This window comes from Drosophila tropicalis, unplaced genomic scaffold, assembly GCF_018151085.1.
Source record: "Drosophila tropicalis isolate 14030-0801.00 unplaced genomic scaffold, ASM1815108v1 contig_859, whole genome shotgun sequence".
NCBI classification, from domain to species: domain Eukaryota; kingdom Metazoa; phylum Arthropoda; class Insecta; order Diptera; family Drosophilidae; genus Drosophila; species Drosophila tropicalis.
The window spans coordinates 6,344,738-6,358,857 of record NW_027173353.1 but is presented as its reverse complement, the minus strand read 5'-3'; the positions used below and the strand labels follow the sequence as shown (position 1 = coordinate 6,358,857).

The following is a 14,120-nucleotide window of genomic DNA, read 5'->3' as shown; positions in this document are numbered from 1 at the left end:
GAGTAATCGCAAACTGATTTTCTTCAGCCGGAGACAAAACGCGAAACGTCCAACTTGGTCTGAGGTGGTCGGTTGTTAAGCGGCTTTTCTGTTGTTGTAAGTGAAGAAGTTCGTATCTTGACTTACTCTGCTCCGTTCTCCCTCAGTGGCCGACCAGCTGACTAACTGACTGACTGACTGACTGACTGACTAACGTGCCTGATGTGCCTTCTAGTGTCAGTTTCATGTACAACAGTAAAAAGAGCCATCAACCCGAAATAATCTGTCTGCAGCATATTTTCAATTTGCCCCGCTTTAAGGGGATTTACTTTAATGACAACCAAACAACAAGATGGGCAAAGAGTTAAGATCAAGGCAAAATCACTTGGACAATCATCACGATTGTAAGAAAATTTAAACCAAATCACTTAACTGAAAATCCAATCAACACATTTTCCATCTGTTTTGATTACTTAAGTATTGTATTCAATATCCAAGTGTTTGCATATTGCTAAATGTCTCTCTAAAAGACTAAAGACTCATTTTTTTTGATGTTTACTTGATGGAACCCTATTCTTGGGAATAGTTTTCGTTAAATATGGCTCGTTCAATTAAAGACCATGCCAATCGAAAATGTGTGAAAAACTCAAACTTAGCAACGAGTTTTTATGTGCATACATTCGAAAACATTCATATATCTGTGCCCCCAGGATGGGCAACCTTTAAAACGAAATGCAAATAAGTCAAGAAAGAAGAACAAAAACGTGAAAAGGAAACCACGTTGCAACATCAAATGGCAAAAAAAAAAATCAGTTACATATGCCTGTTTATATGCAAATATCACTTGTACATATGTGCGTAAACATTTGGCAATTACGCGAGGCAACATTTTGGGTTGTTTTTTTTCTCTTTTGTTGGCTCTTGGTTGTTTTTGCCGCTGGGCTACTGTTTGTTGTTCTATTTGCTGAAAAAAAAAGATATCCAAAATATGCGAAAATATTGGGAACAAGGTCTTGCTTTGCTTGTGGGGATTTTCAATTTAAATTGTGATTAAATTTTGTGCACATCAATGGATAAAGTCAAACACACAACCAACACACACCTTCAGTATACAGATTTCTTCCCACTAGATATATCTATTCATATTTTTATTGATTTGTTGTAGACTCTAGATTTCCACTTCTTTCTCAAGTCTCACTTTGAGATTATTGCTCATTTTCCCTGTCCCATGCGCTTAGCTTGGCATTTGTTATGCAAATTTATTTTCGATTACTTGTTACCAAAGATTTGCTTCAGATTATGCAAATATTCCAAACGTAAGACAGACACACACACACACACACAGAGAGAGATTGTTAGATGAAGAGAGGGTGAGCGGGGTTTGAGACTATATCTTCCCTGTCGATCTGCCTTACAAGTGGCTTATTACTGTTAAAGCCAGGAAACTGTACAACAACAACAACAACAACAACAACATTTTTGCATATTTTCTCATGTTATTTTTGTTTTTTATACATTTGCTTATTTAAGGCATAAAAAATGATGACTTGGAAAATCTATTTTCATATTCGATGATTGTTTATCGTTTTAGTTGTCAATTGATTTAATAGGAAGTTATATCAACTTTGGCAGTAACAAAGGCAATTTACCATAATTAAATCTAACTGGATTGTTTGATTTTATTGATATTTATTACAATAATGGCAAACGGTTGACTACTACATCAATTTTTATCTGAAATGAAGAAAACTTTTGCTTTTCCTCAATTAATTTTAATTCATTCAAATGGTTTTCATTTATTTTAATATGTAAGTGAAGAGAAATGTTTTCATAGAGATCGAGAAAGAGAGTACTAATATTTTGGCAAGGGTTTTGTAATTGACCAATACTGAAATATAGATTTCTACTTGGCCAACATTATACTCCTTTCGATGCTTTGATGGCTTTCTGAATCTGCGTATTGAATAAGAAAGGGGTATTTTAGGGTGTTTATAATTCGTTGGGTGGAAATTAAATCACAGAGATAAATTAAATGTTGCAAGGACTTTTGGTTTGGCTCTTGCCATAACGTACAACTTTGATTGCAATTGTGTGGTGGCGTCTCATATCCGTTTTACATATCACATTGTTCAGGTTTTGCTTTTTTTTGTCGGCCTGTATATATTGTCGCTACCTTTCAGTTCTTTGTATTTGGTTGACTATTTTTATGGGTGGTTGCCTTTTGTATGTGCGGTCGTTTAATTGAATAATTGTATATATGCCAACATATTATGTATATGTATGTAGGTACATACATATATATTGTGAAATCATGCTCAATATTTTTATTTATTTTCGCTTAGTCTGTAAATCAATTGGCAATACAAATGGCATCCGCGGCGGATACAATAAAATACAAATATAACAAATAACTCCAAATAGTCCACCCATTACGACTTTAAAAACTGAACAAAAGGATGAGAAAATGAGAAAATGCGTTGACAGGCTGACGACAAACAGAAATAAAAAATAGAGAGAATAAAAGAAACGCGCAAAATTAAAAAATTGTAAAAATACAAATAAACATCCATTCAATTTGCTACAAAATTACAAAATGTTACAATACATTGAAACGACTTGGCATTACCCTGCATAAGAAATGAATGTTACATGTTTTCAAGACATTCTTGGGATCACATAAGATGAGTGGATCATGTTCAGAAGGAAAGCAAAAAGAACAGAGTCAGAAAGATTCTCTTTTGGTTATCCACTGGAATGTATATACCCAAAATAACGTTACTTGATTTACTGGGTATTACAACAGAATCGTTCAGCTGTTGTCGTTTTGTCATTAATTGCACTTTAAAAACCCCAAACAAGTGCCAAAATGTTAAATGCAATTTATTGCATTCAAATTACGAGTGCATTCGAATACATATAACTCGGCAGGAGCGATAAAAAAAAGGATTCACACACACACACACACACAGAATCAATGAATAAATGTGAACGAGAACGTGTTTAATATAACATAGTCAAACACTAATTAGAATTTCTGGGTAAAACAATTAGCACCGAACATTCGGCAGGAAAATCATTTTCAATTTGCTGTCACCAACAACAACAACAACAACAACAATTTTTGACAATAAAAACGTAAACGAGTAAAAGACAATTTAATTTTTGTTTTGCTCTTTTAAAGCATCTCTGATACGTACAATTTTTGCGAATTTTAAAGCAAGAGATCAAAGATCTGTCATACATAGAAAAATTTACATTTTTTAATGGGAATTCACATCATAAAAGAATAATATTTATACATTATATTATCGAGGCATGACTTGCCCATCTGAAGAGGAAGGAGAGCGATGAATTTCCAATTAAAAGTAGAACCTAATCGATGACTAAGTTATATTCTTTTTGGTCATAATGTTGAAGGTCTTTTTCATTGACTGGAAATTCACTTGTTTTGGCCACTTTATCATTTTTTCGTTTTTGGCAATTCATGTGAAATAATTAAAAGTCAGACGATGTCCAAGTTGGCAAGTTGGCCAAGTTAAAATGCCTCATAATTGTGTTGGATAATTTAATTATGATGAAATTAGTCAGAATTAATGCCTACCACAAACGGTACTCAAACTGTGACCTTTTCGCATGCATGGAAAACCTTTGTACATATTTTCATGCCACAGCAACTAAGGTGGTGTGTGCAGAGGAGAGGGGTAACGAGTTAACTACAAAGTTGAATTGTTGTTAATGCTGCTGCCTGTTGGGTTATTTTCTTCTTTTTTGTTTGTGGTTTTAATTGTGCCAAGTAATGCGGCCACCTCAGCGGTTTGCTCTCATTGTTGCGGTTTGTGTGCAAACTGAAAGGTTAAGTACCCCTTTTTCAATTCCCCTTTCACACCGCTCCCCGCCAAGTTGTTTGAGGCAACAAATTAAATCATTATAAATGACTCTGTTGTAGACGATGACGATGAGAAGTTGTTTTGGAATTGATCAAGTGTTTTTTTTTTTTACTTTTGCATTTGCGAATTGATAGACGACTGATAAAAGCCAACAAACTTTATCAAATGAATTAGTTGCAAATGCCAGATTTAATATTCTCTTATAAATTACGAATTCAGTTTCTTTTGTCTTGAATGACCTCCAACCCCTTGAGCCCATTTCATTGACTTTGTGTCATTTATAAATCAATCAATGGAGTTTTCAGTTTGCAGGCAATTCTCTAGGCTCTCTTTTGTGGGTCATAATAATAAATAATTAACCAATTAGTCTATAAATGTTAGCTTCCCATAAAATGTCCGAAAAGTATGACTCTCAGTTAATTTTAAATCAATTAAGTTGGGTTCAGATAATAACAATCATATATAAATTCCATTGAAAGCCTCAAGTTTCTTCAAATCTATGCGTTAACTCAATGAACAAACATAAATGCCCTTCTACTAAATATGGTTTTGGTTTCATTTCAGAGTTCAAAAAACGCAAAACGAAAACGGCAGAAGCAACAACAACAGGCGATGGGCAGAAGCAACAGCAGCAACTTCAACTTCATATGGCTGAGTTTGCATTTTAAAGCTGTTGCTGTTGACCTTGGGCTGCATAAATCGAATTGGAGCAGGTCGTTGACGAAGTTGCTGCTGTTGCAGAGAATGTAGAGCTCTGGCTCTGGCTGTCATTATTGTATTTTGTTGTTTTCTTCTTCTTTGCGGTTAAGGGAATCCTTGAAATTCAGATGAGAATCTTGTTGTATGTGATTATTGATGTGGCTGGAAATGCCAGCATTTAGCTTCTTTTGAAATAATAATGTGCTCTTTGTTGTTGTTGCTGTTGTTGTTGTTTGTATTGTAGATTTACCTTGAAGTTCTTAAAGTTTGCTGATGGTTTTTCACAATTCACACAGCTAATAAGAATATTAATGATTTTAAACAATATGGAAAAAAATCCACAATTTTTCCTTTGCTTGTTGATTTACTTTTTTCTCTTTTTTATTATTATTATTATTATTATTTTTTGCTGACTAACTTTTTGGATTTGCGTTTGCAAAGTAAACAAAAAAACAACACAAAAAACTGTAAAGAACACGTTTGCTTTTAGTTAACCAGTTTTGGCAATGCCCAAAGATTGCGATTGAGCAAAAGATTGAAAACACAAATACACACACCTTTACACTTGGATAGCCAAAACACGCACACTAAGATCGAGAAATAGCAAGCAAACTAGGTAAAACGAACGTTGCTTTTGTTGTTGTTGTTGTTGAATTTGCTGCTGCTGTGTTATGGACTACTTGCACAATTAACTCTGGCTAAGATTGCCTCAAATGGTAAATGATATTTTATTTATTTCACGCACTAATCAATGGAGATTTATTTAAAATACATTAAGACAAGTTTTCTCTGTGTCTCTTGTTTTCGCAGCTCAAGTTCTCGGCGTTTCCGCGTGTTGCTGCTGCTCGGCTCAGCGACAAAAGTTAACTGATCGCTTGTATTGCTGATGGTGCTGACAGATCGACAACCGGAGACTTGAAGCTAGAGCAACCAGCAGCAGCAGCCGTAGTTGTTATTGGCGTCGACGTTAGCGTCGGCATCGTATTATAAAGTTGTCTAAAAAGATTACAGCAAAATAGTAAGTGGTCTACCTTCTGGCTTGTTGCTAGACACCTGCAGCAAAGTATAAAGCCCAAAGTCTACCCACATGTGGGAACAGTTTACTTCTGACGGGAACACTTTATAAATGAAACTCAAGCTTGTACTGGAACTGGTTTGTGTCTGAACTAAAGCTTGAAACTGATCAAGCTTCATAAAAATGGAATACTCTTTGTGTGAAAAAGAGAGACAGATATACATATAAAGCAACAAACAGATAATGATGGAGGAAGAATGAATGAGTTAATAAGTAAGATAGTTTTTTCATATTTGAAGGCAAACAAAAACTTAAATCCTTCTAAAGTTCCACAAAATTATCTAATGAATGGTATTTGTTAGGAAATGGTTTGCTTCCTATTTACCTAATACGAATCCTTTTAAAATGTTCCCTCTAATTGAAAGATATGAAGCTGCTTTTGTTTATATTTTCATAATGACTTGAATTTGGTGTAGATAACTTAATCACACGAATAAAGTTTCCATTCTTCGACTGGTATTCAGTCCAAGTTTCTTTGCCAAGTCAAATGAAACGTCAACTTCATATGGAATATATGGATTTAGCTTGAGCTTCTAAACCAACATTCATTCTTAATGGGCACAATGCACGCAAATTGGTTATTTACTGTAATAAAATAATATAAATAAGTTGTGTGTGTGTCCTTTAGATATCTCATGCATGTCTGTTGGCCAGCTGATAAAACCACAGCTCTAACAATTGAACTCTCTCAGGGCTATTACCAGTCAGCCTCTTCTTCGGAGCCCTTTCTGTGATGGCTCTGCTCCAAAAGATAAGCATGACCATTCCATGGTTCATTCCAGTTTGTGCTAAAATAACTTGAACGAAAGCCACAACAAATAAAACGCCTATTAGTTTATGTTGTTTGATTTGCAAAGCGCTTGTCATTTGTTAAATAAATTGATGGCCATTGCGGTTCCAGGCAAATACCATAAAATGGAGTGCAAAGAACGAAATCAACAGCAAACAAAAATAAATGGACAAAGCTGAAAAGTTTCCAAGTAAAAATTTAATATTTAAAATATTTAGGAAAAAACAAAATAAAAATGGAGATGATGTCGGCCCCACAATCAGCAGCTGTCAGAGCAATGAGTAGAGCATTCAGCAACGTACCCAAAAAAAGGGAAAGGGAAGCCAACAAAAAGTATGAAATGACATTGACATTTTGAATAATGACATAGCAAGGCGTCAGTCCCATACACACACACACACACCCAGACAGACACAAATACACACACACACACAAAAGTCTTAAGAATGGAAAATGCCAAAATGGTACGCTCAGCAGGGAAGAAATGTGCTTATCCAGCCTGATGACAGAGATAAGCAGCAACAACTACAACTACATTTTTGAATGCTCGCCCCAATTGAGAATTGGCCAACAATTTTGCTCCCATTACTCTCAAATGCTAATGAACAATGTCAAGGTGTTGTCAAGTGCATTTCAAATTGAAAGCAACAGCCTCAAAATGGAGTGGGGTACTTTCGAGTATTTCGAGAATTTTTAATCAAATGAAGTCAAAACTCTATAAAAATGGTTAAACTTACATGTTTCTAAGAAGAAAGGATCTGTTCAAAAAGATTTCTTTATCTGTCTCTATCAATTTTTCTAAAAAACAACAAATCTTTGTTATTGTGAAGGATAATACAAGGGACTGATTCCTTTTAATGAAGCCTCTGTCTTTTGAACTACCCCATAAATGACTTAATGAAAAATGAATCTGCTGGTGCACCTATTCCCAGCAATGAGGCCATCATCACAGAGGTGCAATTTCTGCAATACAGGAAAGCAACATCATCAGCAATAACAACTACAAGAACTATGAGGCATTTTCTCTGGCAAAAGTGGCAAGTAGACAATAAAGACCCAACAACGAGGCACAATAAGAAAGAAGGCGAAATAGTTGCAAAAACTAGAATTAAACTTGCTCCCATTGCTGGTGCTCGTCCTGCTGCTGCTGCCACTGCAGTTTTTAATAAAATTTCATTTTTTTGTGTTTCTCTTTTCGTTCTCTCCTCAGTCACTCCACGTCTTGGCACCCTCACTTTCTTGAGTGTTGGAAAAACAACTTGAGATTGTAATTAGTTTTTGTTGCTACTGGGTTTAACTCCTGCAACAAAACGAAAACTTTCAAATTAAACTGCCACTTTCTTCGCCCTCCTCACCGTGTCATGAAAAAATATATGTATACCAGGACTATATACTTATTTATTTGCGGTCGCTGAAATTATAAATATGTCGGCGCAGGGTAAAATAAAAACCTCATTAAATATGCGAAATGTTCTACCCACTCAGATAAAAAACAGAAAACTTCCACAAAAACCTGCAATTGAGAAACGTAAATGGGAATACGAGGAATAGGACATAGCAAACAAAGTAATGTAAATAAGAATTATGAATGTCCTGTAAGCCACAAGAATGAGAATAAAAAAAAAAATTACTTAACTTGGACTTAAAGCCAAAATAAACAAAGAAAAAAAAGTCCTAACTGGCAACAGGTAAATCTCTACTCCGCGATTTGATTCTTGCTCCTTACAAAGAAAAAAGTCTAGAGACAATAATGAGGCCTGGACCGTGGTCTAACGAGCCATTTGGGAGGACATTTGGCGTCCAGAAATGAGTCCTATAATATGCGTAATTTGCCTAAAATGAACTTGAGACTTCTTTGACTTTTATGGCAGATTTGATAGTCTGTAAAAAGAAATTATTGTATGGAAAATAGAAATAGAAAAAAAAAGATGACTGCAAACCAAATATGTGTATAAATATTTGACTTTCTAATTTTTGCACTTTGCCATGTTTAATTACAGCGTAAAGCTAAAAAAAAAAAAAAAATTGGCTCAATTAAAATGGCAGGACGAAATGGCAGCAGCACACGATGGCAGAACAAAATTGAAGCTGAATTATTTCATTTGAGAGAAAAGTCGAGTCAAAGTCAAAAACGTTTTAACTTTTTAAGCGCCAACGTAATGCGACCTAAAGCTGAATGGACCATGGCACAGGGTAGAATAGAGGTAGAACAAGGGGGGGTACATGAAGGAGAGGGGAAAAGGAGGCCTCAGAGATGAAATAGAGCGCTGGCTGCCAAGGACATGCTACTGATTCTCTCATACAGATTCTGATGCTGATGTGTTTGCAACACATTGAGGTTACGCGAAGCGAAAGGCAGTCCGACAGACAGACATTTAGACAGTTGAAATTCACCAGCATCAGTAAATGTGTGCGTGTGTCTGTGACTGTATGTCTGTGTGTGCGCGTATGTGTTTGTGTATGAATGTATCTCAACGTTACGAGTTACTTCACTGAACTGAGATTGTGGCTGCCAACTTGACTATGACTATGACTCTCTGACTATGGCACAAGCTGTGGCAATGGTAGTAGGCTATGGATATGTGGCCATACAATGATTCAGAATCCGATTTCAGGCGTAAGCCTGACACACTCGGGTCATTCACACAAGAGAAGAAAACCAGGGGCCGGGGTGGCTAACAGTCTTTCATCAATCTCCTGTATACTTAAATCCAATGGCCAATGCTAAGATACATCTACAATTTGCTTAATTCTTTAAGGATGAAGCGGAAAACGGAACTCTCATTCACTTTCAATGCCAATTTTTACGAAGTAGTTCTTTAGTTCATTATGTATATCATGTCATTAGCAAAGTTAGGCAAAAATTGCTATCGAACAGGATATTATATTGTTCTATTGACTTTAAAAGCAGCTGAGCTGTTGGTAAAGGTCCATTTTCTAATCATTTTTAGTAACTTGTTATACCGTAACCAATTTTATTCAGCTTCTGATATCCTTTTCTTTTAGTCCTAATATTTATAAATATTCAAGTTAAGGGTCAACTTTTGTTGTAAATCTTTTCTAAACTTCTTCATTGAGCTTGCAGCTTAGTACCAAGATTAATATTTATTTCTTGTTTATTGATTTTCTAGTTTGTCTCAACAATGAAATCATTTTCCCCCGTTCAAGTTGTTGTCATATTGCCTCCTGAAACAGCCACAAAGTTGACACCTTAGACAGCAAACAAACTGGTTGGTGGAAAAAAATAGAAATCACAAGGATAACAACAGGAGGAGCAGCAGCAGCAGCAATAACAACGACAACAAATGCTGTGTTCGACAACAATCAATCAATATTTTTGTCCTCAAGCGTTTAGTAGCTAGCTGTCAGTCAAACTTCTATACACACATACATATGTATGAGGATGTGTATTTATGTGTGTGTGTGGTGTCTTAGAGATGTAGATTTGTATCTTGGCAACAACGACACAGTCTAATGATAATGACAAGAGCAATAATAATCACAACAACATGGCCCCAGAATTAAAACAACTCCAGCTGGGTAGAATATTGCTGCCACAAAATAACTTTGCCCATTTACACTACACAGATTTATGCTCTCCGTGTCTCGTGGCGTTGATTGATGTCTCTCCGTCTAAGTTAATTACGTGACTCAAAAACAAAAGCGAAACTATAAAAAAAAATAACGCCCAAAAAGCAAAAACTCAAAAACTTTGCAGTCCTTGGTGAAGCAATTAATTGATTTTCTCTAGGTGGTATAGTTAATGGTGGTGGTGGTGGTGGTGGTACTGCTAATGCCATAGTAGCAAGTGGCAAAGTCTGTTGTTGGTATACAATAATGAGAATAATCTGAGTTGCTGTCATCATAATGATTATAAGATTCCAAGTCCTACAGACTGTCTGCAAGGCGTTGGCAGAGATTACGCATTAAATAAATCATCATCTTAGCTCGAGCCCATGCCTACTAACACTTCACTTCACTTCACTCCAGTTCAGTTTAAGACTTGTGTTGAGATTTATTGTAAATAAGCATGATTATCATGGCATCACGTATACGCCATGTTGAACTTGGCCTTCTATATTCGTTGAGCTCAAACGAAGTTAATGGCAAGGGCCAACAACAATAAGAATCACTGAGAAAGACAGAGACAGATAGAGATAGAGAGAGAGTGTGAGAGAAAGCGGGCTAATAAAATGTGAATAATATACATTTCATTCTAGCCACAAAAAGGAAATATGAAAATGTTTAAAGCCCAACAACTTTTAATGATCACTCCCACTGCCTCAATCATTCATTTGACATACACATACATACATAAAATTGCTCTCCTGTGGCCTACATTCCATTCATAAACCATTAATCTATACTATATATAGTACATTTATATAGTTATGGTTGGCTTGATCGGCGTGCAAATTGCGCACATCAATCATGACATAAATTGTCAATAAATTTTTAACGACAATGCCAGGATACACAGGACATCAGCTACCTTATGTCGCTTAAATGCAATCAAATTGAAAATCAAACCCTATAAAGACATTTCTGTTCACAATTGAAGTCAAAACGGTCGAACAAGAGGGCACATTCTCCATCTGACGCCCTTCTCCATCACCTTCTTCTCATGCAGTTTCTCTCCCCTTTGTTGCATTAGCTGCAGCTTAAGCAGCAGCAGCAAAAATAGAAAAACAGAAAAAAATGCCAACTCAATGGGATTTACATTTTTCCAGCTATTGAACATTGGCGTACGTCGGTTGGTTTAAAAGCAGAACGAGAGCCAGGACGAAAATGGTTTTGGCCGCGGTGCTGCCGGAGATGCATGGTAAGTGGTAACCCACCAGTTAAGTCAGCATGCCCCAACGAACAAAGACTTTCCTCCAACATCAGACAAAAAAACAAAAATGGGAAAAGAGAGCATAAAGAAAAAAGGAAAATGTAAAAACTATTAAACGGCATTAGCCAAGCACAGAGCTTTGTATTTTTTTTTGTGCCACTGCCCTACAAATCATTCGCCGGGCATAAGCCGTGTTCAACTTTAGAAATCCATTTGCCACGAGGATAGGATAAAAAGTGAAAATAATAATGCAAGGAGAAAAGACCAAAGACCCGGATATGAGTAATTCTTACTAATTCAGATGTAAGCAAATTTATTAATTAAATCATCTAGTAAAACAAATGAAGAGCATTTAACTTTCCATGTGATTTCCTTGCCTTTTCCTTTAGAAGCCTCACTCCCACTATGGCTGCTGCTAGAAGTGTTGCTGTTTTAGCTGTTTCCGTTCGAACTTTTGATCGAATGTCAAGTCATTCCAGTCAATGAAGGTTGCTTGCCTGGCTTAAACTCTGTCCTGACCAGCTGAATCCTCCTGAATCCCCGCCCACAATCGAGACTCTGGTGTTTGGTTTCGCGTACATTAAGGGTTTTTTGTTGCTTTATTTTGCCCATCCTTTAGTTTTTTTTTCTCTTTTTGCAGGTCTCGTTGGTCGGGCAGCTTGCAAATCTAATTTCATATTTTATGAAGTGCCAAACCCCTTACTCTCTACCTCAGCTGCTGCTCTTCTACTCCTCGCTCTCTCCATATCTCCCTCTCTATTGGATGGAGCTTTCTCTTACTTTTCACGCCTTTTATTTTACCTCTGTGGTTGCATTTACCCAAGTCTGGGTCCGAAAATTGAACTGGAAAATCAATTGTTGAGCACATAAATTTGTTAGTACGAAAATTGCACCGTTGGGTAAAATTTATTTTAAAAAATGCACTCAAAAGCATTGAGAACCGCAAATAGTAGAAATGGTATTGAAGCGAAGCCATAGATTGGCACTTGACAAGGACCACGACAAGAAGCAAGGTCCACATATGTACATATACATACATATGTATGTACACATATAGCAGATAAAGAAGGAATATGTAGTTGCACTTCCGTTCTGCTGGTTGTCATCGTTTTTGAAGATGAAGCTGACGTTGTAGTGTTTGCCTGCCAGCATGAAGCTGCAGAAGTAGTAGCAGTAGCAGTAGCAGCCTTCAACTTCATTAGTGAATGAATTGCAATCTCGGCAAAGCGTAAAAGGACAAAAACTGGATAACGCCTGACTGCCTTCTTCTATCTGGGTTAATGCGATGCACAAATATTTTGTAGACACTTAAGCAGCTCGAAATTGTTGGCCATGTGAGTGGAGCGAGTTGAGTGAGAGTGGAATAGCAACAATTTATCTATCTAAAAGCCAGTGAAATGGCAGGCAACATTAATGTATTTTGCATGGCACAGAAAGACGAGCACGGAGCTCACGGAAACGACACGACCAGCGCCAAAGGTAAAGGCATTGGCAATGGCGACATTGTTGAAAACATGTAAGTACGTGAAACTTGTTACGAAGAAATACAAGCAGCTGCATTGCAATGCTACAAATGCAAGAAAATCCTTACAAAAGAGGCGGCAATTCATTTTGGCATTCATCCTGGCATCAACCAGGGGCAGGACCCAACTGCAACTGCCACCCTCACCCGGGACTAGCACATTCATACATGTTAGGTGAATAGCTGAAATACAGCATAGTTGGCCATTACTTTTACGTACCCAACTATCAGCCGGATATTTGACACAAGTTGGCATTTTGTACAGGAATTTGGAATCGGTGCCCATCTACCTAGTAATCTTTAACCGTATATCATTATCTTAATACATGTAAAAATCAATGAAATGCCACGTGTTTACAATGCAATCGCGATGCAATTGCCTTTTCGCCATTTCATGTGGCACGTGGCACTCATTTATTAGCCCATGCCACATAATAAATAAGCATGAACATCAGCAATTCCACAAAAAAACATCGAAAAAAGGGAATTAAATGAAATCCATAATGGGATTGTGGCCAATTTTTAAGTGCGCATTCAACATATTGGTATAATCAAAATGTGCATATGGGATATTGAAGATTATTGAAGCGTTGTAACAGCCATTGAATTGTAATAATCTACATGATAACACAGCTAGGCTTTGGCCATGGACGTAACATTACTTGCAATTCAAAACTAAGTCGCACCATGGAAAGACAAGACCACTTTGAGTAACTCAATAAACTTGGCCTTAATTGTAGTTAGGTTTATCCTTGCTCTTCCCGTTGACTCATGGACAACCTCTTGAGATATTTTCCCAAGTAAATTACTGTCTTTGCATGTTTGACTAAAAAAGGAAACTACGCCTATGATAATACATACAGGGTCGAGGGCAAATGGCTTGTATCTTGAATGATTTTAAAAATCCCCTTTATGGGTTTGTCGTATTTTATGATAAATAAATTTATTTTGTTTAAAACTCTGACTTGGTTATAGAATAACACCTGCAATCGATGGTAAGATCATCTGCTTTGCATTGTTTTCCGACATAATGCACGTGTTGTTTCTATTTGTTTGGTTTAACTGACCCATTTCTGAAGTTTTTTTTAATGGAATTTTCGAATGCCATCGAATTACCAACGAATTTCACAAAACTGCCAATGATGATTTCGCCGATGGCCATGATGATAGAGAGGATGTGGATAACTATGATGATGAAGCTTATCGATGCACATGATGCGCATGCAAAGCACTTTTAAATTATCAACAGAAATTAATAATGAACGGGAGGAAAAAAACATTGGAAAAGGTATACTCACACGGTGAAAGTGCAGAGAAGTGGGCCGTAGAGATTG

General features: G+C 36.5%; 1 protein-coding gene across 2 annotated transcripts in view; it reads right to left on the bottom strand.

The window, feature by feature from the left end:
* Positions 1-5,413, bottom strand: part of osy (oskyddad) — a 51,235-nt gene extending 45,822 nt beyond the window's left edge. The window contains exon 1 of one of the 2 annotated variants that reach the window (XM_068295993.1): positions 4,816-5,413. The gene's annotated coding sequence lies outside the window, so the exon portion shown is untranslated. The remainder of the gene's footprint in view (positions 1-4,815) is intronic. The other variant, XM_068295994.1, reaches the window with a different exon arrangement.
* Between the last annotated feature and the right edge of the window lie 8,707 nt (positions 5,414-14,120).